The sequence below is a fragment of the Choloepus didactylus genome, chromosome 10 (assembly GCF_015220235.1).
Source record: "Choloepus didactylus isolate mChoDid1 chromosome 10, mChoDid1.pri, whole genome shotgun sequence".
Lineage (NCBI taxonomy): Eukaryota > Metazoa > Chordata > Mammalia > Pilosa > Megalonychidae > Choloepus > Choloepus didactylus.
The window spans coordinates 64,314,836-64,337,968 of record NC_051316.1 but is presented as its reverse complement, the minus strand read 5'-3'; the positions used below and the strand labels follow the sequence as shown (position 1 = coordinate 64,337,968).

The following is a 23,133-nucleotide window of genomic DNA, read 5'->3' as shown; positions in this document are numbered from 1 at the left end:
AATCTCATCAAAATAACTTGGTTCTCTAAATATAGTATTCCTTAATATTTCAGCAAAACCTATAAACACAACACAAGATACACATGGGTTATAATTTTATTAGATAATAATTTTTAAATTATAAAATTTACAAAATGAATTCCCTGAATCAGAATATTTGATTATTAAATGTGGTACAGTCCAAAAAATACATAACCCGAAAAGATGCATACATCTCTCCACTTAATATTTCTGGACATCAAGGGAATCATCCAACATAATTCTTTCTCATGAGGGTTGAGTACAGCAGTTCTTTAGACCATTAGGCCAGCTAGGAAGACTGAGCCCCAGGGGATACTGCTTTTACAGATTTTTTTTTCCCTAATGGGAAATATCTATGGATCCACATTCCTACAGACTAAAAGCTAATGGCCTATTCAATTTGGTATAAAAAGTTAGTCATACAAAATGAAAGGCCAGATAACACAGCGTTACAATGAACTAAGCTACATTTCCTAGATTAGGAGGGAAAAAAAATCTAGAAAATTTTTAAAAATAGCATTTACTGCTGTCTCACTGTAACTTCTGAATAAATTCTCCTAGATTAGAATGAATTGGCTAAATATCTCAAGGCACTAAAATTAATGTGGGAAAGGAAATGGTGTTGTCTTCAACCTTACTATTAAAATGTGACAACTAGAAAATTATATGATCCAAGAATTGAGTGGCTGCTGGGTGGATCAAACTGTGCAGGTTGCCACAAAAGTCTAAAGTTAAAATGATAAAACCATCATGTTTATGATAGGGTTAAGGGATGAAACTAAAGAATTTTTTCTTATTCAAGAAATGTGGAAATTTATATAAGATAAACAATTAGAGAATTTACAATTAATACAAAATAGTTAAAGATGCTAGTAGGTGGTACAATATATGAATACACTTAAATTTGGTATTCTATATTTTATATGGAAAATTTGAACAAAAAGTTCTGCAATTATAAATTATCTTCCTTAGAGACACTCTTTTTTAGTTTTCTAATAATAACCCTATGCAGAAGGTAGGTGACATATTTATAAACTGAAGTTAAAGATCCATAACTTACCCACTTCTGGGGAATGAATAAATGGCAGTCCAAGTTAGAACTTAAATGTCTAGTAAGACAATGGATGAGAGAGTGTCCCATAAACCATAAAAGGTCCCACAAATTTAATATGCATAATTACTATAATAATTATACTTCTACATATAGTATCATTATACAGTCTTCTTTAAATCCCTACCTACATGTGGCAACTTAGGAGTTTATATACTATGTTTGCCTTATTTTCATAATATATATCTAATTTTTTAAATAACAATTTGAAATACTTGAAAAAGATAAGAAATTAACAAAGTATGAAATAAGAATTTTTATAAACAGGCCATATAGTAGATTAACAAAAGATGGAGCAAATGAATATGAAAATTCACCCTTAACGTTTCAAAGTATGCCATAAGATTTTGCCTTCCGGTTATTAGTGCTATATTCTCACATATTCCTTTGAAAATATCCTCCTAAATTCCACCAATATAAAAAGAAAAAGCTAATCCCAGTAAACTTACTGAAAGTGATCAATAGCAAAATATAATGGAAAAAAATCCTCATAAAAGTGGCCAAAATACATTGAATGTTGGCTGTTCTAAGCTGCACATATATACCTCAAAACTCTTTCCGGTATAATAAAAGTGTTAGATAATAATAGGGTAAAGAGGGAGTGAAATACTTAAGACGGTTTAAATGATAAAGAAGACAGATATTAAAAAGAATCATGAGCCCTCTCAATTGGAAAATAACTCAGTAAAATACAGAACAGACAAGTGGTAGCTAGATTTATTGTGACACATGGTGTATAAGCAGTAATGTAATAGTAACATCTTCTTAGACGATAAAGCAATCTGTATTTGGCTGTAACTACAGGCCTCATGAAACAGAAACTTCCTGTGGGTGACAACCATTATCATGCTATAACAAAATCAGCTCTTTGGTGAACTCTAAGCTCTCTCAGTAGATATCAAAAAATATAAGGGAATACAATACACATAGGTTCTTCTGTTGGGCCTTACCAACTACAGGACACTCAGCAGGTCCGCAAAACTTCACACAATTGACAATCTGAGCTACATGGTAGTCCAAAAAGTTGCTGAATTCCCTAGCAATATTTTAAATGTGTCAAGCTGTGAATTAAGTTGTAGAAAACTACTATTTGGAATGTAAATACTACTTTGAAATCATTTGAGAATTATAAAAAACTATCCAAGAGTTTGAAAGCAGATGAATAATTTATAAAAGGCTTCATATAGTAGGTTCCTAACACACAAATAAAATGAAATTATCACTGAAAGAAGCTTTCAATTGCAAGAATTTTTTGTGGTATTATTGAATAATACAGTAGGTACATCTATCAATAATTAAATTACTCTCATTAATATTTTTCATTTTATGGCAGATTTTAAAGGACTATTTTGAACATACTATAAATTAATTAATGTTAGTAAAAGTGAACCAGATGAGTGAAAAACAGTTAAGAGAACCAGAAGGTCAAATCTAAATTGGAAAAATAAACTTATATACTTTTAGACTTAAATGTAAATAAAGTTTGTTTGTTTTCTTCTTAAAAGTTTGTTCATTAAATGAAAGTTTGTACATTAGGTTTTTACCACTGATTCATATCTTAATTTTAGAGGTATGTTCACAGGGAAAAAAAAAACTGAACATCAAACCCTTACTAACTTTCAATATATGGAGCGTTTCACCTTTGTATTAAGGCATTAGGCCTGTTCTTGTAAATGATTACAACAAAGCCTGCCATATTATAGGTGTCCCACAGAAGTTTGCTATTATAATTGTTGCTATTATTTCCCCCACACTCTCTGGAAAAAATTACTTAAGAGACTACTAAGTACCATTAGCAGCAGCAGCAGCAGCAGCATACAAGTGCATCATCATCATCATCATACAAGTGCATCATCATCATCATACAAGTACTATACAGGTAAACTCATTTGATTCTTCAATAATCCATTTATTTCATATATAAGGAAACTAAGAATCTAAGAAGTTAAGTAATTTGCCCAAGGTCAGGCAACTAGTAAATGGGTTTATACCAAAACACAAACCCAAGTCTTCTAAATCCAAACCATTATTCTTTACCCTGCACCACAATGGTATTAGTAACCATCTCTCCAGATTTTCCATAAAATCTACTAACTGGGAAATCCTCATGGAAATGTGAAAACAGTATTTAATTTATTTATCAAATTCTCATACAGTAAGGAATTTTTATGTCTTTATAAATGGCTGCTTTCTATTGATATGGGAATGAAGTCCAAAAAGAACTTTAGTCTTTCTTAGTGACATACTTTCAACATCAAAAACTGAAGCATACACAACTCAAGAATTCCTGTGTGTGGACAGGAATTTTAAAAATTTATATTTGCCAAGTAAGGACAAATTGTATAGCGCTCCACTGTAGTAAGGAATTTTATATACTTCAAGACTAAAAGGGAATGACCTCTTTTTATTAAACTTTCAAAAAGCAATGGACTTTCCTGTGTCTCTTTCCTTTATAAGTTATCAGGAGCACTGAACTTTCCCTGTAGATCTTGAAAACGTGGTTGCTTAGTACATCTCAACTTTCAAAATAGTTATAACAGGAACTCCACATCATCACAACAGCATTTCAAGATTTCAGGCTCTATAATGTCAACACCTACTGTTTCTTTCACTTAAAATAAATAGAAGTCCTTCCAGACATACATACCCTTCTGATAAAATTAGCTATTATATAAAAGGACACCTACATACCCAATTTAATCCACAATGCCACCCTTAAAGACCTGACACCATACAGACTATCATATAATGTTATAGTAACAGAATTATTCCCCAAATTTTCTAATCAAAGATATGAAAGTAGATTTGCATTTGACTTAAGAGAATTCCACTATACTTAACCTGCAAGGCATAGAGGAAAGGAGATGGGGAAAGAAGAGAGACAGAAAGAGAAATCAACAATTCAAATACAGTAATTCTGATTCTCCTTCCAGGTCAGAAACACTTGCCTAAAGAAAGTCTGTATAAGAGACATTATGCACTATACAGGTATCATCTTTTAGTCTTTAGTGTGTTAGAATGGCTAGAGGGAGATACCTGAAGTTGTCAAACATAACCCAGTGACCTTGATTCTTGAAGACGATTGTATAACTATGTAGACTGCATAGTGTGACTGTGTGACTGTGAAAACCTTGTTCTCACACTCCCTTTATCCAGTGTGTGGACAGATGAGTGGAAAACTGGGGACAAAAATTAGATGAAGAATAGGGTGGGATGGAGGGGATGGGAAGATTTAGGTGTTCTTTTTTGCTTTTATTTTTATTTTGGCTTAAGGAAAAGGGTCAAAAATTGATTCTGGTGATGAACACACAACTGTATGACAGTGCTGTGAATAACTGACTGTACACTGTGGGTGACTGACTGTACAGTGTGTGAATAAAGCTCAATTAAACTGCATTAAAAAAGTAAAAACAATGGGGGAGGAGGGGAATGGGATGTTTGGGATGTTCTTTTTTATTTTAATTTTATTTTTGGAGTAATGAAAACGTTCAAAATTTGATTGGTTGATGAAAGCACAATCTATGACGATACTGTGAACAACTGATTGTACACTTTGAATGATTACATGTTATATGATTATCTCTCAATAAAATTGCATTTAAAAAAAGAAGAAAAAAATGTAACAACAAAATCTGCTCTTTCACTCAGTTTCTCTCACACCCCACCTATCATTGATAGTCCAACTATCCCAACAGGAGATAAAAGTGCATAAAAAACATATTTTCACTTGTATAAAAAACGTATTTTCATTCAACTTGGCTTCTCAATGGAAAGAACCTCTTCATGTCATGCCCAAACAAAGAAATAGCAACATAGTCCAATATGGAAGAAAACCAAAACTGTTTTGGATTTGTTGAGAATACGCCATCTCCAATTTCACTCCTCATTAAGGGAATTTTTAAAGGAATAAAAACAAATATAAGTTCCTCCCCTGCTCAAGATGATGGAATGAGAAGATTGGGCTCTGTCCCACCAATAGAAGCTTTGAATAACTAGCAAGAATGGGCAAATTCATCTTTCTCAATGCTCCAGAAAACAGTTAAAGGATTGCAGTAAAGGGTGAACACCAAATCAAGAAAAATCAACTTAAATGTGGTAAGATGTCATCATACCCTGACTGCCCCTCCCTCACCCCTCACCAGCTCAGCATGGACATGGCCTGCACTCCATGTCCCAGAAGAGCAGAATAACAAGCTGGGAGCATGAATGTCTGCCCCAATCTATACGGTGGCAACCTGAAGAGCCGTACTAGGACACTCATCTCAGGCTCACTGTCCCAGAACTTGCCATGAGTGTAGAAAACAGCTAACAGAGCTCTCCTACAGTATGCTATGGGAGAGCAGTCAAGTTATGCTGCCTGGGGCAAAGAATTTCTGGCAGTGCAGTGCCCAGGAGTGTGAAGAAGCTGTTTCCTAGGGAAAAGGGGATGTACACAGCCATGCAAATGAGGGAACTCCTACGACACACAAACATGCCTAAGACACATGCTTTGAAAAGATCAGGGACACCCGTACACTTTGTTCTCAAGCTATTCTCTAAACTCATTGTAAGGATAAGCACTAAAGGAGAGCACTCATACAAGTCAATTTGCAAAGACTGGAAAAGGTGTTTGTATTTTTTGTTGTTGTTGTTAGCTCCTGGAATTCAAGGAAAGCTCGATCATAACACTAATTGGATACAAGCCTAAGGAACAGATGTCTCAGAGTCTAAATTCCAGCAAAAACACATTAAAATATCAAAATACCCAGATTTCAACAAAAGATTACAAAATATACAAAGAAACAGGGAGTGATGGCCCAAGCAAAGGAGAAAATTAAAGTCTTAAGAAAAGACATGAATATACACATCCAAGATATTCCACAAACTCCAAACAGGGTGAACTCAAATAGACACAAACTGCAGCATATTAAAATCAAATTGTCGAATGTCAAATATAAAGAAAGAATTCTGAAGGTTACGAGAGAAGCAACATGTCATATACAAGACAGCCTCAATAAGATAAGTTCCAATTTCACATCAGAAACCATGGAGGCAAGAAGACAGCACAATGACATATTTAAAGTACTGAAAGCAAAAAACTGCCAACTAAGAATTCTGTATCTAGCAAAGCTGTCTTTCAAAAATACAAGAAGAAAAGGTGGGGTAAGATGGCAAAGCAGGGAGCTTCAAAGACTCAGTTCATCCTCCAGGGCAGCTAGTAAACAGCCAGGAACTGTCTGACATGACTGTTCAGGGACTCCAAAGACCAAAAGAACACTGTATACCACCTAGGGAAGAGCAGATGGAAGAGACTGATAACCTGCAAAGAGCTGTGAGTAAAACTCTCCACACTGAGGAGGCTGGTGCCCATCACCCCCCACCCCACCATCCCCCCTTGCAGCAGGCTGCTGTGGGATCCAGTCCATGACTGGAAATAAAGTCCTCTTCTCCAAGAATTGGGGGCAAAGGGTGGAGCATGGCCAGGCACCAATTACAGCTTTTGGTTACTGAATTCAGAACTCTGGGTGCTGGCTCTGAGGACAGCTATGGTTTCAACCCAACCAGGAAAAAAGGAGACAGCAGTCTTTGTTACAACTCCACCCCTGACATGTGTGGAAGTGGCGTGGGGGGGGGGGGGGATTTAAAGTCACAGTACCTTCTTAGGGTGGCAGGGAACAGTTCACTGAAGGGTGGCTCTTCCCCAAGAAAAGGGGGTGGGGGGACCTCAGCCCAGCATTCCTCATGGCTTTTGATCAGTGAATTCAGACTGCTAGGTCCCAGCCCTGTGTTAGGGAATCAACCTACCCAAGACAAAAGTGGCTGGCAGCCTCTGTTTCAACTCTGACCTCAACACATTCAGAGAGCGTTGAGACTTGAAGGCACAAGTCCCACTGTGTGAAATAGTTTGCTGAAGAGTTCCATATGCTGGGTAGGCCAGAAAGCACTGATTCAGGGAGCTGGCAAAGAGAAGTTTGGTGTACTTCTGGGTCTCCTCCCCAAGGCACACTGGAACCAATCTACGTCCCCATCGTGGGTCCTGGCCCTGTTTTGACTGGGAAATACTGACTTGGGAAAGTCCTCTCCGGTCCTCTCCAGTCCCCTTGCAAAATCTGTGCTCCAGGCAAAAGCAGCTAGAAACTACAAGAGGAGAGTTTAAAAACTACAGAGGCAAATAACAACAAATAGAACAAATCAACATTCCTGGAGAAGGAACAGGGGAGAGGAAGCTTTCTCCTGGGGGTGAAACAATTACACAAATAGTATAATCTCAAAAGTTGTATCATACATCCAGCGCAAGATTAAGATGAATAAGCACTAAAAAAACTAATCAGTAAAACAAAAGTGATTCTAAAGACTTATTCCACTTATGAGTTGGACCAAGTGTCAAAGAAGTGCCTTAGCACAAAGCCAATTAAGAAAACCCTACTTGAGAGAGAAATTGACCTCTAGAGTAAACTCATCAAGATAATCAGATGCCTAGATGCCATCAAAAAATTAAAAACCATTATAAGAAACAGGAAGATACAGCCCAGTCAAAGGAACAAATTAAAACTTCAGAGGCAACATAGAATTTGGAACAACTAATCAAAGATGTTCAAACAAATCTCCCAAATCAATTCAAGGGGATTAAGGAAAATGCAGCTAAAGAGATAAACAATATTAAGAAGACATAGGGTGAAAACAAAGAAGAAAACATACAGAAATGATGGGAGTGAAAGACACAATAGAAGAGATTAAAAATACACTGGAAAAAAATACACTGGAGACATCCAACAGCATATTTGAAAGGCAGAAAACAGAGTCAGTGGCTAGAAGACAGGACAGTTGAAATCTTACAGACAGAAGAATAGATTAGAGATAAGAATGGGAAAAATTGAACAGGGTCTTAGGGATTTGAATGACAGCACAAAGCACACAAGCATACACATCATGTGTGTCCCAGAAGAAGAGAGGGAAAAAGGAACAGAAAGAATATATGAGGAAATAATGGCTGAAAATTTCCCAACTCCTATGAAAGACATAAAATACATGTCAAGAAACACAACATACTCCAAATAGAATAAATCTTAATAGACCTACACTGAAATGTATACTAATCAGAAAGTCAATAGCCAAAGATAAAGAGAGAACACTGAAAATAACAATAGAAAAGTGATTCATCACATACAAGGGAAACACAATAAGGCTAAGTGACAATTTCTCGTCAGAAACCATGGAGGTGAGAAGGCAGTGGCAATATATACTTAAGATACTGAAAGAGAAAAACTGCCTGGCAAAAACACTTTATCCTAAAAAACTGTCCTTCATGAATGAGGGAGAGATTGAAATATTGATGCATAAATGGAACGGAGAGAGTTCTGTCAAGGCTAAAAGGAAAAGACAGGAGAGACAGATCTGGAGGAGAATATAGAAATGAAGTAAAGGTGACTAAAAGGGTTCAACGAGAGCCAAAAATGAGATATGACATATAAAAACCATAGGATAAAATGGTTGAAATAAGTACTGCTATAGAGTAATATCATTGAATGTTACAATTAAGTACCCAATCAAAAGTCACAGACTGGCAGAACAGATAAACAAGTATGATCCATTTATATGCTGCCTACAAGAGACTGACCTTAAACCCAAGGACAAATATGTCACCTCCTGGCAGACATGAGACCGGCAATGTCCCATATAGAGACCTATACCATGAAAACAACAGGGTCCCAGGTAGGGGATGCTACCTTATTCCTAGAATGAAGATCAGAATGATCCTAGAGTGATGGACCAGAAGCACAGCTGACCACGACGGATATGTATAATGTGTGAAAAACTGCTTGTTTTTATAAAGTCATTGAAATTTTGGAGTCATTTTTCACCACAACATAATACAGGGTATCCTGACTGAAATATATTTTCACATAAGCCAATTTTCTCTAGAATTTATAAATTTATGAACCTATTAGTGCATACTTTAGAAAACCAGCTTCTATTCCTATTAAATACTGAATCATCAGGCAAATAAATGCCCGATGATTCAATATTTAAAAATTACAAGTCATTTGAAATTTAGATCAATATGAAGAAATGCTGAAAGCATGCTGATGTCTTACAGAGAAACATTGACTTTGCACACTACAAATTAAAATAAATTCACCAGTCCAGCTATAATTCAAAAAGGACATGTTTTTCCAAAGTCTTCCCTTATTTATATTTAGTATATGCATACTTTAATATTTTTCATTCTAAAATATCCAATGAAGAAAGAACTTGTATAAGAAAACCTTCACTCTTTTTCTTTCCCTTCTTAAAAACAAATTACAATCATTGAAATAGAAAATTAGCCAAGATATATTTCTAAATTTAAAAAGTGGGTACTATAACACTGCAAAACATGAAACCATAATTTAAAATACACAAATTATATGTGTATTTATTAACTACATTAATATGCATTCAAATATATAAGTATATACATTTTAAAAATCAGAAAAATATACACCAAAATGGCAACAGAAAGACTCTCTTCTTTTTTCTCATTTGTATTTTTTCATCATTTTCAACAATATGCATAAACTTTGTGTAACAAAAATGCTACTGGTTCTGTCAACCATCTTTCCATGCCGCAACAATGGTGCACATGAATGTCCAGGATGATGCTCTCAAGAGCATCAACAAGCTGAGAAAAAAGGCAAATGCCAGGTTCTTATCAGGCCACACTCCAAAGTCATTGTTCAGTTTCTAACTGTAATGAGAAGCCTGGTTACACTGGAAAATTAGAAGCCATTGATAATCACAGAGCTTAGAAAATTGTTGTGAACCTCACAAGTAGGTTAAGAAAGTGTGGAGTGATTAGTCCTATATTTGATGTGCAATTTAAAGATCAAGAAAAATGGCAGAATAATCTGCTTCCATCCTGCCAGTTTGGTTTCGATGTACTGACCACTTTAGCTGGCATCGTGGACTACCAGGAAGCAAGAGGAAAACAGGCAGGAGGGAAAATCACAGAATTCTTTTTCTAGGAATATAATACATACATACAAATAAAATGCCTCAATGGAAAAAATGCAATTGATAATTTTCATAAAATAAAGTTTGATCACAAAATCTTAGCTTAAATTTATATATAGGGAGAGAACCTAAGATGGCGGCTAGGTGAGACAGGGCAAAAAAACACCTCCGTGAAAAATACTAGATAAAAACCAGAAAGTGACCCAGAACACCAGTTTCAGCGATGCACCAGCTGGACAAGGTCCACAGGGACCACGCACTTGGTGAAACCAGGAGTCTACATTCTGAAACGAGTGAGTGAGCCAGCTGAAAGCCCCATGGCTGCACTGCGGTGTGGGGAAACTGGGGGTTGGGGTTTGGAGACGGACTAGTTCTTTTTAAAACACAAAAAACAAAAAAAAACCCAGGAGCAGCTGCAGTTACGACGGTGAGAATTGTGCAATGAAATACGGCAGGAGTAGGCTGTGCCAACCTCTTGGTGTCTGGCGTGGAGGACAGACCGCTGCTGATTCCCTCAGGGCCGGGGGACAGAGGGGACAGCCAAAGGAGAAAGAAACCACGCTGCTTGCAGCCAGCTCCCTGGTGGGCTGGAGATACTCCTCCCCGGGGCTGTACCCACAGCCCAGAGGTGCATCAGGAAACCCAGTGTGACGGGGAATGTATCCACAATACACAATACACAATATTGGCCGTGGACAGTGGCCTTGGGTGCATACACAGCTAGTTGTACCAGAGCTGGGAAGGCGAAGCTGTGCAAAAAGCGGGGGGTTGAGACTACCCATTCAGCCATCTTTGCATCAGGCTGGGAGTGCCCCTGCACGGCCCGGTGGCCCAGGGCTTCCCTTGAGGGATGGCGCGCACTTGTGACCTAGCACAGCCTTCCCTCAGCAGAGGTCCTGGAAGATCAGAGCTGAGAAGGGGGGCCCACTCAGAAAACCCAGGGACGCTACGTCAAAGTTGGCGACTTGTGGGTCAGCGGCAGAGAAAATCTGGGGCAAAACTGAAATGAAGGCTTAGACTCTTGCAACAGCTTGAATCTCCAGGAGCACCTGGGAGGTTTGATTATTAAAGCTGCCCTCCCTCCCTAACCACCCAGACACACGCCCCACAAGTTGTATTTTTTACAACTTGAAAGAACCGTATCAAGCAAAGCAAATGCCAAGAGGCCAAAAACAACATAAAATCTTAAAGCATATGATAAAACCAGGCAATATGGAGAACCCAATCCCAAACACCCAAATCAAAATATCAGAAGAGACACAATACTTGGCGCAATTAATCAAAGGACTACAATCAAAGAATGAGAGCATGGCACAGGATATAAAGGACATGAAGAAGAACATGGCACAGGATATAAAGGACATAAAGAAGACCCTAGAAGAGCATAAAGAAGAAATTGCAAGAGTAAATTAAAAAATAGAAGATCTTATGGAAACAAAAGAAACTACTGGCCAAATTAAAAAGACTCTGGATACTCATAATGCAAGATTAGAGGAAGGTGAATAACAACTCAGAGTCCTAGAGGACCACAGAACAGACAATGAAAGAACAAAAGAAAGAATGGAGAAAAAAATTGAAAAAAATCGAAATGGATCTCAGGGATACAATAGATAAAAATAAAATGTCCAAATTTAAGACTCATGGTGTCCCAGAAGGGGAAGAGAAGGGTAAAGGTCCAGAAAGAGTATTCAAAGAAATTGTTGGGGAAAACTTCCAAAACCTCCTACACAATATAAATACACAAAGCATAAATGCCCAGCGAACTCCAAATGGAATAAATCCAAATAAACCCACTCCAAGACATATTCTGATCAGACTCTCAAATACTGAAGAGAAGGAGCAAGTTCTGAAAGCAGCAAGAGAAAAGCAATTCACCACATACAAAGGAAACAACATAAGACTAAGTAGTGACTACTCAGTGGCCACCAAGGAGGCAAGAAGGTAGTGGCATGACATATTTAAAATTCTGAGAGAGAAAAATTTCCAACCAAGAATACTTTATCCAGCAAAACTCTCCTTCAAATTTGAGGCAGAGCTTAAATTTTTCACAGACAAAAAATGCTGGGAGATTTTGCCAATAAAAGACCTGCCCTACTTCAGATACTAAAGATAGCCCTATCGACAGAGAAACAAAGAAAGGAGAGAGAGAGAGAGAGAATTTTAACAGACATATATAGAACCTTACATCCCAAATCACCAGGACACACATTTTTCTCTAGTGATCACAGATCTTTTTCCAGAATAGACCATATGCTGGGACATAAAACAAGCCTCAATAAATTAAAAAAAAAAAAACTGAATATTTTCAAAGCACATTCTCTGACCACAATTGAATACAAATAGAAGTCAATAATTTTTGATTTGTAACTCCACTATTTACTTCCTACATGATATAAATACAGAAACTCTAATGACAAATCAGTGGTTTTTGGACTCAATGTAAAATATGTAATTTTTGACAAGAACTATATAAAGGTGGGGGAATGGAGGAGTATAGGAACATAGTTTACGTGTTCTATTGACGTTAAGTTGGTATCAAAGAAAACCAAGACTGTTATGGATTTAAGAGGCTAAATTTAAGCCCCACAGTAAACAACAAAGAAATTATCAGAGAATATGACCATAAGATGAAAGTAGAGTATGGGTTATGAGAAGTATGGGAGAGGCAAATGGGGAGTTTAAGAAATGAGTGTAGGGTTGCTGTTTGAGGTGAAGGGAAATTTCTAGTAATGGAAGATGGGAAGGTGATTGCATTACAACATTCTAAATGTGATTAATCCCACTAATGGAATGCCAGGGAGGGGGTGGAATGGGAAGATTTAGGCTGTATATATGTTTCCACAATTTAAAAAAAAAAAAAAGGACAGTCTAAATAGATGACAATTGAATGCCAAGGATGATCCTGGATGGGATCTGAGGATGGAGGACAGGAGGCTCAAAGGGACACAGTTGAGACATAAGGGAAAAAAAAAAAGGAAATATAGAACGTAAGCTTTGCATCAATGCTGAATTTCTTGAACTTCTTAGCTGCGCTTAATGGGATTGCATAAAAGAATGTTCTTGTTCATGGGAATTGTATATGTGAATTATAGTGTTTGTTCAAAGATGTGTGCAGCTTGCTCTCATATGTTCAGAAGACAGAGCAATAGATGATGGATGATAGATAGGGAGGGAGGGAAGGAGGGAAAGAAAGAAATGGTGGTGTGACAGGATGTTAAAGTTGGTGGATCAGGGTACAGGGGAGGGGGGTCAGGGTATGCTGGAGTTCTGTGTATGGGGTTTGTATTGTTTTTGCAACTGTTCCTATCACTTTGAATTTATTTCAAAATAAAATTTAAAAAAAACATTTATATATAGGATGTTACAACATTAATAATTGAAATTGATCAAAAATATTAAAATATACTTCACTAAACAAGGATAAGAAATTACTCATTTATAAAACCTCTTATCAAAGAGTGTGTCTGTGCAGGTGTGTGTAAGATATAGTTAAGCTTGATCAGTATCATTTATTCAACCCTTTGGGACAAAAAAGGTTTCAATGATCTATTTCCTTTCCCAAGAATAAACATTAAGGGCCTTGGTATTTCCACTTATTAGGCTAAGAGTCACATCATAATGCATATCCATCTGATTCAGGGGATTTTGTCCAATCCCCTCTCTAATTAAAATTGCCTACTTGTAAGACTTTTAGCCATGACACAACGCAGAAACCCTAAATCCACATTCTTTGCAGACAAATGATTTTCTAAATTCCACAAGGACTCTCTCAGTCTGTTCTGTGTCACAGGACTTAGATCAGAAAAACAAATGAATTCTGTTTCCATTACAGAAGTGCCCTTGATGATTTTGCTCTGCTTTGATACTCTGACTTTACTCCTGAAATAAGATAAAACTACTATAAAGGTGTTTTCTGTTTCATCTATCATAGCATTTTCCTTGTTGATACTCTTAACAACAAGCCCTGTAGCGCATACACCTCCCTTACTGCACTGTGGCATTTAGTCAGGTTTTTAATATCAGAAGACAACTGACAAATATATCTCACACTTTACAATTCCAGGCCTTTATTTACAGATTTTAATGCTACCCTACCCCATTTTTCTAGAATAGAAAACAGAAACATAACACTTGTCAGGATTCCATAAGAATATCAAAGCACTACAAAATCATATTCATTGGGTAACTCCTTAATTGTGAAAAGTTCTAAAACAAAATGAAATTATTCATGATTAGTAAATATTGTATTTTCTGAAATAGCATGTTAAATAGTGTTCTACCAGTGCAATATTACTGAATGTCCAAATGAAACATGAGCATGTTAATTAAATGCTTCCTATAAACAGAAATGTATAATGATTTAGAGATTAGAATACATAGCGTCACATAAGGATGAAATTATCCCTAAAATGAATTAAACAATGCCATCTAATCATGTTAAATTAGACATTTAAATTTGTGCTCATTTCAGTACAAGTGTAATATTCTAAAGTTGGTTACTATAATTGCCAATTAAATTAAATATTTCTCAAACAAAATCATCACTAAGTCTCTGATTAATGAAAACCAAAACAAGACATTCAGAGAGTTTCTATTCTTGCAAGGGTATACTTAAGTTTTGGTTTGTTCTTTAAGTTACATGTACCGTCTATTAATTTTTAAATGGGCCCACTATAATAATAAATAAAAGTGTTCCCAAGTTAACTGTGGAATATTTGTAAGTAAATCAATCATTATACAATTCTAGTCATTTTTGTATTGCATTCAAAGGAGATAATTCTTGTAATAGAGAAAAGTGTTAATATTATCATCATAAATAAACATATCTGGGTTTAGCTCCTGGATCCACCAGTTACTAGCTCTGCCACCTGGGCAAGTTAAATTCTCCATGCCTTGGTCTCCTCATTATGGATAATAATATTTATTTTCAAAAATTGTCTTAAAGATTAGATGAGAAATTAAATACAAATTACTTAGCAGAATGCCAAGAAAATTAATTGCAGCTATTGTTATCTAATGCAAAGAGAAATGCTAACAAAATTCAGTCTCTAAAGCCTCCACCGTGGAAGTTTATATACAGAGAATCCTGTCTTAAGATTAATAACATAAAACAACCCCCCCCACCGAGCAAATACAATTCATAAGATTATAAAAATGCATATTTATATAACAAAGTAGTTTTAGTACCTTATCAGTTCAATTAATTGCAGTAGAGATATCAGTTATAAATTCCAAAATAGTTTAAATATACTTTAAAATTCTGATTTTCAGACTGAAATTTACATTTCTGATTAAAATATCACTTTGTTTAACAACGGAACACCAAGATCCAAGAGATCAAATGTAAACACAGTTTAGGCCAAGGTTAAAGGAGAATAGGATTTGACTTGTATATCACTAAGTCATGGATTCAACATTTGAATACCTGCTGTAGATTTACTTTGCCTATCTATGGCATTTCACAATCAAAAGCTTTTTAAAAATATTTATAGACTTAAACTTTGGTGAAAGGAAAAGGAGATCATGGGAAAAGTTAAGTGCTACTAAGAGAATTCCTTCTAAGTAGCACTTCTTTACAAAGAGCAAGACAAACAAATGGGAGGTCAGGTCAGGGGACTAAAGAGAAATCAAGACCAAAATACTCAAACACCCTCTAACTATGAGGAATTTTAATTTTGCCACAAAAACAAAGAAAGGAAGAGAGGGAAAAAAAGTCACACACATTTATATTCAGGCTACTAGGAAAAAGACGATTTCAAACATTTTCTGAAAAGGTAGTTTTGTAGGCCTATTGGTTCTTTTTGTACATTTCAAGGTAAAGTAGTTACTTTGAAGCTGACTCAATAATATTACAAAGATCTCTCAGGAATCTGGATTTAACAAAAATTTTCTCTATTTTTGAATAAAATCCTAAGGACAAGTTAAAGCTCAAAACTATCTGGAATAAATGGTATGCAAATCCATGTGTTTAACTTGCAATCTACTTATGCAATAATTCCATTTTTCTTCCAAAGTGTAAGTCAATAAATCTTTCCTACTGCACTATAAATTTCAGGGTCATGGACAAAGGCATAAATACATTATACCTTTTATACCTATTAGTATAATTACAATGTATAAACAATACCATTAAGCCTCCAGTCCCAGGTTTCATAAGTTAATAGAAATAGAAGATTAAAAAAGTGTCCAAGTGTAGTTTTGATTGTTAGACACTAAAAGAAATTCCTAGTATAGCTCTTTTCCTTTACAAGTTCTATAATTTCTAGTTTAATTTCCATTTGAGTTTTGAAGTTACTAACATTTCTAAAATGTACTTGTAAAGTATAGTTTTGTGATCATTAAAATTAAGATATGACCTTAAGATAAGAAAAGAGAAAAAAGAAGCCAAAATTGCTAAATGGCTGAAAGGGATTCATTTATAATATATTGAATCACCCAACTTTAGACATTTAAAGAAATGTGCCAACAGGGTTTCCATGTTCAACATCTAAATACTTAAAATTCTGCAAAATTTGTAAATACAGTTAAAACAGTTTTTGAAAGCTGTTTCTATGGAATTGTAAATATGCACAACACCAACAGGTTCTTGATTGCCCTCCAATACCCAAGAGCTTCATTTTTTGCTGCCAATTAGGAGCGAAGAATCAGTATTTCAGAGAGAAAAATTTTCTTGCCTCCTTTTTGACATTATGGTCAAAAACTTGGGTGCATCGTTGCACATAAGAAAAGAGAATTGCATTAAATGCGAATACCTAATTCTCAATGTCTGAACTACCCATTAATAGGGACTTTATCATTGGAATTGATGGAAAAGGCAAAGAAGTTGTTTTCGGTCTTTGTTTGTTTTATTTGAGGGAAAGTCTCTTTTTAAATATGCTTTCATTCTAATATGCAACAAAACAAAGCTTAGAAAATCAATATTCCTTCTCTAATCCACCACTGGAAAAAAATATGAATTATAATGTTATAAATGTCATTTATACACCCACCAGTTATAACATATCTGAAACATTTAAAACTAAAGTAAAAATAAATAGATCATCTAGAGCTTTCATGTCTTATTTCTCAGAATTCCTTTTCACTGTCATAGAAATAAATAAACAAAAACCACTCTCCTATAAGAATATTTGGTTTAAACTGGATATTCAATTACTTCCTTAGTAACTTATGAAAATATGAGAACTGTTTTATACAGCATTCCAACAAGGCTTTTCCTGGGTACTACTAATTGTATCACTCCTCAAGGACCACCAATCTAGTCAAATTTCAACCAGCCAACTTCTATGCTAATGAAGACAGATAATTTTAAGTATTATCCCTAATGATCTCCACAGGTTTCTCCAATCTTAGTAGAGAGCTTCTTTGATACTTGCTACCATTATGATACGTGGTTTTATTTAACATACGTAACGTGAATCATTTATGCAGCAAATTTTGCAGTCTTCTCAGTAAAAAGAAAGCATGTGGTAAGCAGTCTTAGAGCAATTTAAATTTTAGATGCTTTAGACCATTAAAACTAGTATAAAACTTTCATGTCCCACTCTTTAAGCAATACCAAATCACTACATTTTTCTTTACATCTTCTCTTGCCCCATCTTTATGCATTTCCAGAATTATGGATTTCGTTTTCAGGCATATTTAGTGGTCCAATTTCTTTAAACTTCACTTCACCATAATTTTCCTTCAGCTTATCATGTATCAACTTTTCTTTCTGTCCTTCCTAAATTCCTCAATGTTAAAAATCTCTGTCCACCACTTTCATTCCCCACTCACACACCAGATATAAACAACGAGTGGGGATTTTAGAGCCAACAGATTTAGATAAAAATTCCACTTTAATATTTACTAGCTGAGGAAACGGTCAAGTTAGTAACATCCATGAGTTTTAATTTCCTAATCTTTGAAAAGGAAATTGTGCTTCCTATGTAATAGGTTGTTTTGAGGACTAAATATGGTAGTATATTTGAAGAACCTAGCAGACAGTTAGACACATGGCAGGCACTCAGTAACAATGGCCGCCATTCTTTGCCACGTAAAATCTGGCCTCTGGTCCCACCACTGCCCCTTAACTCCTAGCAGAGGCAGGACTCAACATGCCAGTGTGGAGTTCCCAACCTCTCCCATGTGCCAATCAAGAAGAAAGCTCACCAATTAACTAAGGATGCACAAACCCTGCTAATTATTGTTTTCCAATCAACAGAAGCTAATTTTCTGACATATTTTCAGAAAAGAGAAATATTGTCACAGAGAAAATATTTCAACATGAAACTTAACAGCCCTCTGAAAACCTACAGTTTTTACTAATACCACTCAGGCTTTTGTTGTATCCTCTAACTATCTCTATGATGGCACTCAATATTCTGTATTATATTTAAGTGTAATAAAAAGATGTGCTTCGGGGCAGACACTGTATTTTATGTATTTTTGTAACACCAGTGCCAACTACAGTACCTGACACAGAGTAAATACTGAATAGTTATTTATTGAATAGATCTTTCCTTTGAAAACTGTCTTCTTTTAAAGAGCTCCTGGATCTATATCTAAGCATATATAATATGCAGACATATTTTAAACAAAATTTTCAACATAGATTCAAGCTAACCATATACTTCTGGGCATTGTCATCACTGAACACAATCCTAATGAAATTTTTAACATCTGCATTTTCTACCACCTCTTTTTCCTCCTGCCTTCTAAATTTGGATCTTTCCTACTTTTGTCTGCTCTTTTTCTCATACCTTCAAGATGTTTCATCTACTCTTTACATCTTTAATACCTTATTACAATGACCAACCACACGTTTCCACTGTCAAATTGATGGTCAATTCAAATTAAACAAACCAAAAATTGAATTCATAATCTTTCTTGCACTCTCTAAACTAACTTTCCTGTCCTAACCAGGTATTTTTATCCTTGTAGAGTAAATCTTAATTCATCTTTTATTCTTCTCTATTCCTATATCCTATGTGTTTATTATCATTAAATCCTACTACTGAAGATTTCTAAGAAAGAAAGATCCTCACCTCAGATTAAGAAATGGCTTATAAGAAATAAGAAAGATTAGCCCATTTACCATTCTGGCCTGGAGGAAATCCAGTTAGGTATGAAGAATTCTAACTCTAATTGTTCAGGCACACACAAAAGGACACCTTAGAAGCAGAGAAGCTTGTTCAATTACAACAAACTAGAGAATCAAGACTAACAAAGTCTTTGAGCACAAGTGGCTGTATTCCATGTGAAAGGAGCAAAACTTCAGGCTTACTTAGAATAAAAGCACAAATACACAAAATTAGGAATAAGGAAAAGGTGATAATTTCAGATATATGAACACTTTTAGTTTTTACAAAGAAATTCTGTCTTACCCCTTGATATAAATAAAACATTTGCAAACTTGAATGAAATGAAAGATTTCTATGGAAATAGGGCAACTTATTCAAGAATGCCCGAAGTCTAGCTCAAGTTGATACTTCCTCTTTCTACCAAACTATCTTAGGAAAAAGTATCAATGAACAACAATAACATAAAAGGAAAAGTGTCATCAGCAGAAGGATTTCAAAAAATATATACATGAAAGGTAGAAACAGCTGACTATGAAGTGGAGCAGAGGAAGCTTCAGCTTTCAGCCTAGAGATATTTGGAAGATCTGTATAGAAAAGAAGGATGCCACGTAACCCAGAAGAGGCTCAAGATGTGAGAACACAGCGTAAAATACAGTAATTCAAGATGCAGAAACTAGAAACTAATTTAAAGTCTATACTCAGAATGACTAACTAAACCCAAATCTCCCTCCCCTAATAATGCAGAACCTATTATAAACATTTACCTACAAGGAAAAGAAAAAGTATTCCATAAAACAAACTGAGACCATACAAAAATTGAATGATTCTCTAGGAAAAAGCAGGCAGCTAGGTATGAGAACAAAGACCAGCACACTTCATTTGGAGGTCACTCGGGTGCAACTGCCAGTTCATAGCCCATTCACCCTAAAAGAAAGCCAAGAAGTCACCAAGTCTTGCCTAAAAAAACAAGTTTTTATATAAAAACTAAGTTTACTTAATTATCCTTTTCCTCAATCTTAAATATAACTGAGTAAACAAAGCTTATTACATATTTGAGGGACCACATAACAAACTACTCCAAAATGTAATGGTATAAAACCACCAGTTATTAGGCACAGATTCTGCAGATCTGGAAATAGGACAAGGCATAACAGGAATTATGAGTCTCTGCTCCTTGATATCTGGAACGTCAGCTGAGGACTGAAGGCTGGGGTATGAAATCATTTAAAGGCTCATTAACACATGCCTGGCAGTTGAGGTTGGCTTGTTATATGAGACCTTAGCTGGGGCTGTTAGCTGAAACATCCATACACAGTTTACCAAGTTATTTAGACTTCCTCACAGTATGGTGACTAGGTTCCAAAAGAACATCAAGAGAGTCCTGAGAGAAAGAGAGAGAGAGAGAGAGAGAGAGAGAGAGAGAGAGAGAGAGAGAGAGAGACCAGGTGGAAAAAGACTAGTCTTGAAAGATGTGCTGTATTATTTATGCTTCATTCCAATTATCAGAGAAGTTACAAGGGTCCACCCAATTTCAAAGACAAGGAAAGAGACACCACCTCTTGACATGGCAATGGCAAAGTTCTAGAAGCATTTGTAGGACTGGAAATACTGTTGTGGCCATTTTTGAAAAATGCAATCTTCCACAGAGCTCCAACATGAAAGAAGGCATTAATATACACAAACAGAAGAAAATATAAAGACCTCTGAAAAAGAGAACTCAGGGAACAGAAGAGAACTTCAATAATCATTTTGTGTATGTTAAACCAACAATCAAAAACTATAATTTAAGAAGATACAGCAACTATTTTTTTAAAGCATCAGGCTATGAAAAGGGAACCACAGAATTAAAAATATGACTAGTAATAGAAGATATTTCAATAGAAAGATTGGAAGAGAAACTTCCAGACTCTCTCAGAAGCTAAAACAATGAGATAGACAGAGAATATAAGAGAAAGTAGAAAAGCCATAGAGGATCAAGCCAGGATATTCAGCTTTTAACAGATTGATGGGTGTTCCAGAGAGAAGGAGGAAACAAAGAAAGAAAAAAAAAAAAAAAGGGAAAGAAGATTGAATTTTGAAGGGTCTATAGAGTATGATTTCATAAAGTAACAATGTTAATTCTCTTGAGGCTCAGCATCTGCCTCCTTTTGGTGTTCTCCTACCACCTAGGCACAACTGAACTTCAAGTAGACTAATTACAAATGCCCCCTTTATTAAGTCATTTGAGACTAATAGCTGTGATTAAGATGCTTCTGAAATTATTCTAATTTCCATTCCTAAATATTTTAACCAATTTTATTTTTAAAAAAATCTCTCATTAAGAAAAAGATAAAATGCCCCAAACTCTGAAAATAAATGCTTTATTGGAAAGACAGTGGGCTATGAAGTTGGACAGATCCTGAATTCAAACTCTAATCTAACACTACTAATACATGGCTTTGGGCAAAGTTCTTAATAGTGCTGATCTTTACTTTATTATATATTTATCAATTATATTTATTTTTATATCTATCTTTCCAGGTAAATATGAGGATTACAGAGAATGTATATAAACATCTAGTCCATAGTGGCTACATTATTAGTATGATTTAAGATCCTCATAAGACTTCAAAGGTGTGACAGCCACATCTCCAACCCTGGCTACATCATCAAAGTAACATTCTCTGAACTAATGCTGGAACACTGATCTATCCATTCCCTGGTCTTATCTACATCTTTTCTGTATTTTTGGTTATCAATTATATGATTGGTGTTTTAATGAAGGAGCCTTCAGCAATCTGAATTCTACAAATATAGGGCAAATCAATAGGTTCTATTTCTAATAGTGTGAATTGGAAAAGTGTTCTCATCTGCCTTTATTTTCTACTTCCATATCATGTGAAGAAAAACTTGGGAGAGTTAGAAAAACAAATCCTTCTAATTAATATTACTTCTCAATGTATAGTAAATGAATCAGGATCATCTGAGTCTGACAACCCAAGAAGAAAGGAACCATTTTAATAAAAGCTATCTCATAACAGTACTATGAGCCATGTTCTAATCCAGACAGTGCTTTGACCACTAGAGGATCAGAGTAAATTGGAAAGAACCATTCTAATCAAAGTATGATGATAATTCCAGGAATAGACAACAGTAAGAATTAGAAAGGGTCCATATTATACATTAATATTTGTTTCTCAAAGACTTTGCACAATAGAAATCAGCCAACTTCCTACATAAACTTTGCTCTGTTCAGCTACTTTAATAAAAATTTTTCTTAATTACAAAAAAAGTGCGACATTAGCAATTCTAATCTAGACTTTATGAAACACATAGGCTTTGTATATTCAGACACATGAGCTCATGTGAATTAAAGCACTTGCCACTGCCTTGGGGAGCTACCTAAGTGCAAAGAGCCAATGGAGGACTGGACATGCAAATGACAAAAACCACACCTAAAACATGTCATAGAATATATTCATAACAATATGCATTTCAATATGTATACATACACATAATTTATATATTTATATGTACAATTAATAAGTAAAAATATATAATTATATTATGTTTTATATAAATAATTATATTTCATACATAATATATAATTTCTATAAAATAAATAATTGTATAGCATATGTATCTACAAATAATTGTGTTTATATGTATATATGTAAGTACCATTTGAAAACTAAAAAGCCAATATTTCATATATTTAATAAAATGGGAATTTTGAGAATACAATTCAAAATACTACAATTTCTTCTTCTAAAACCTAGAACAGAATTTTCTTTGCTGTATAGCTTGACTAATTCAGAATGTGATTAGGTGGCTTGATATGGAAAAATCAGATTAATTGCTATTGCATATTCTTTAAGAGGGCAACAGTAATAATATCTGTTCTAAAACTAACCTCAGATTGATTTTGTTAAAACTCAATTTTTCACTTTGTCATGAAAGTACTCTTATAATACCCAAAGAAAACAAACA

General features: G+C 35.1%; 1 protein-coding gene and 1 pseudogene across 1 annotated transcript in view; one reads left to right on the top strand and one right to left on the bottom strand.

The window, feature by feature from the left end:
* Nucleotides 1-23,133, bottom strand: part of CCDC171 (coiled-coil domain containing 171) — a 524,774-nt gene that overhangs the window by 189,358 nt on the left and 312,283 nt on the right.
* LOC119504720 lies at nt 9,723-10,116 on the top strand (annotated as a pseudogene).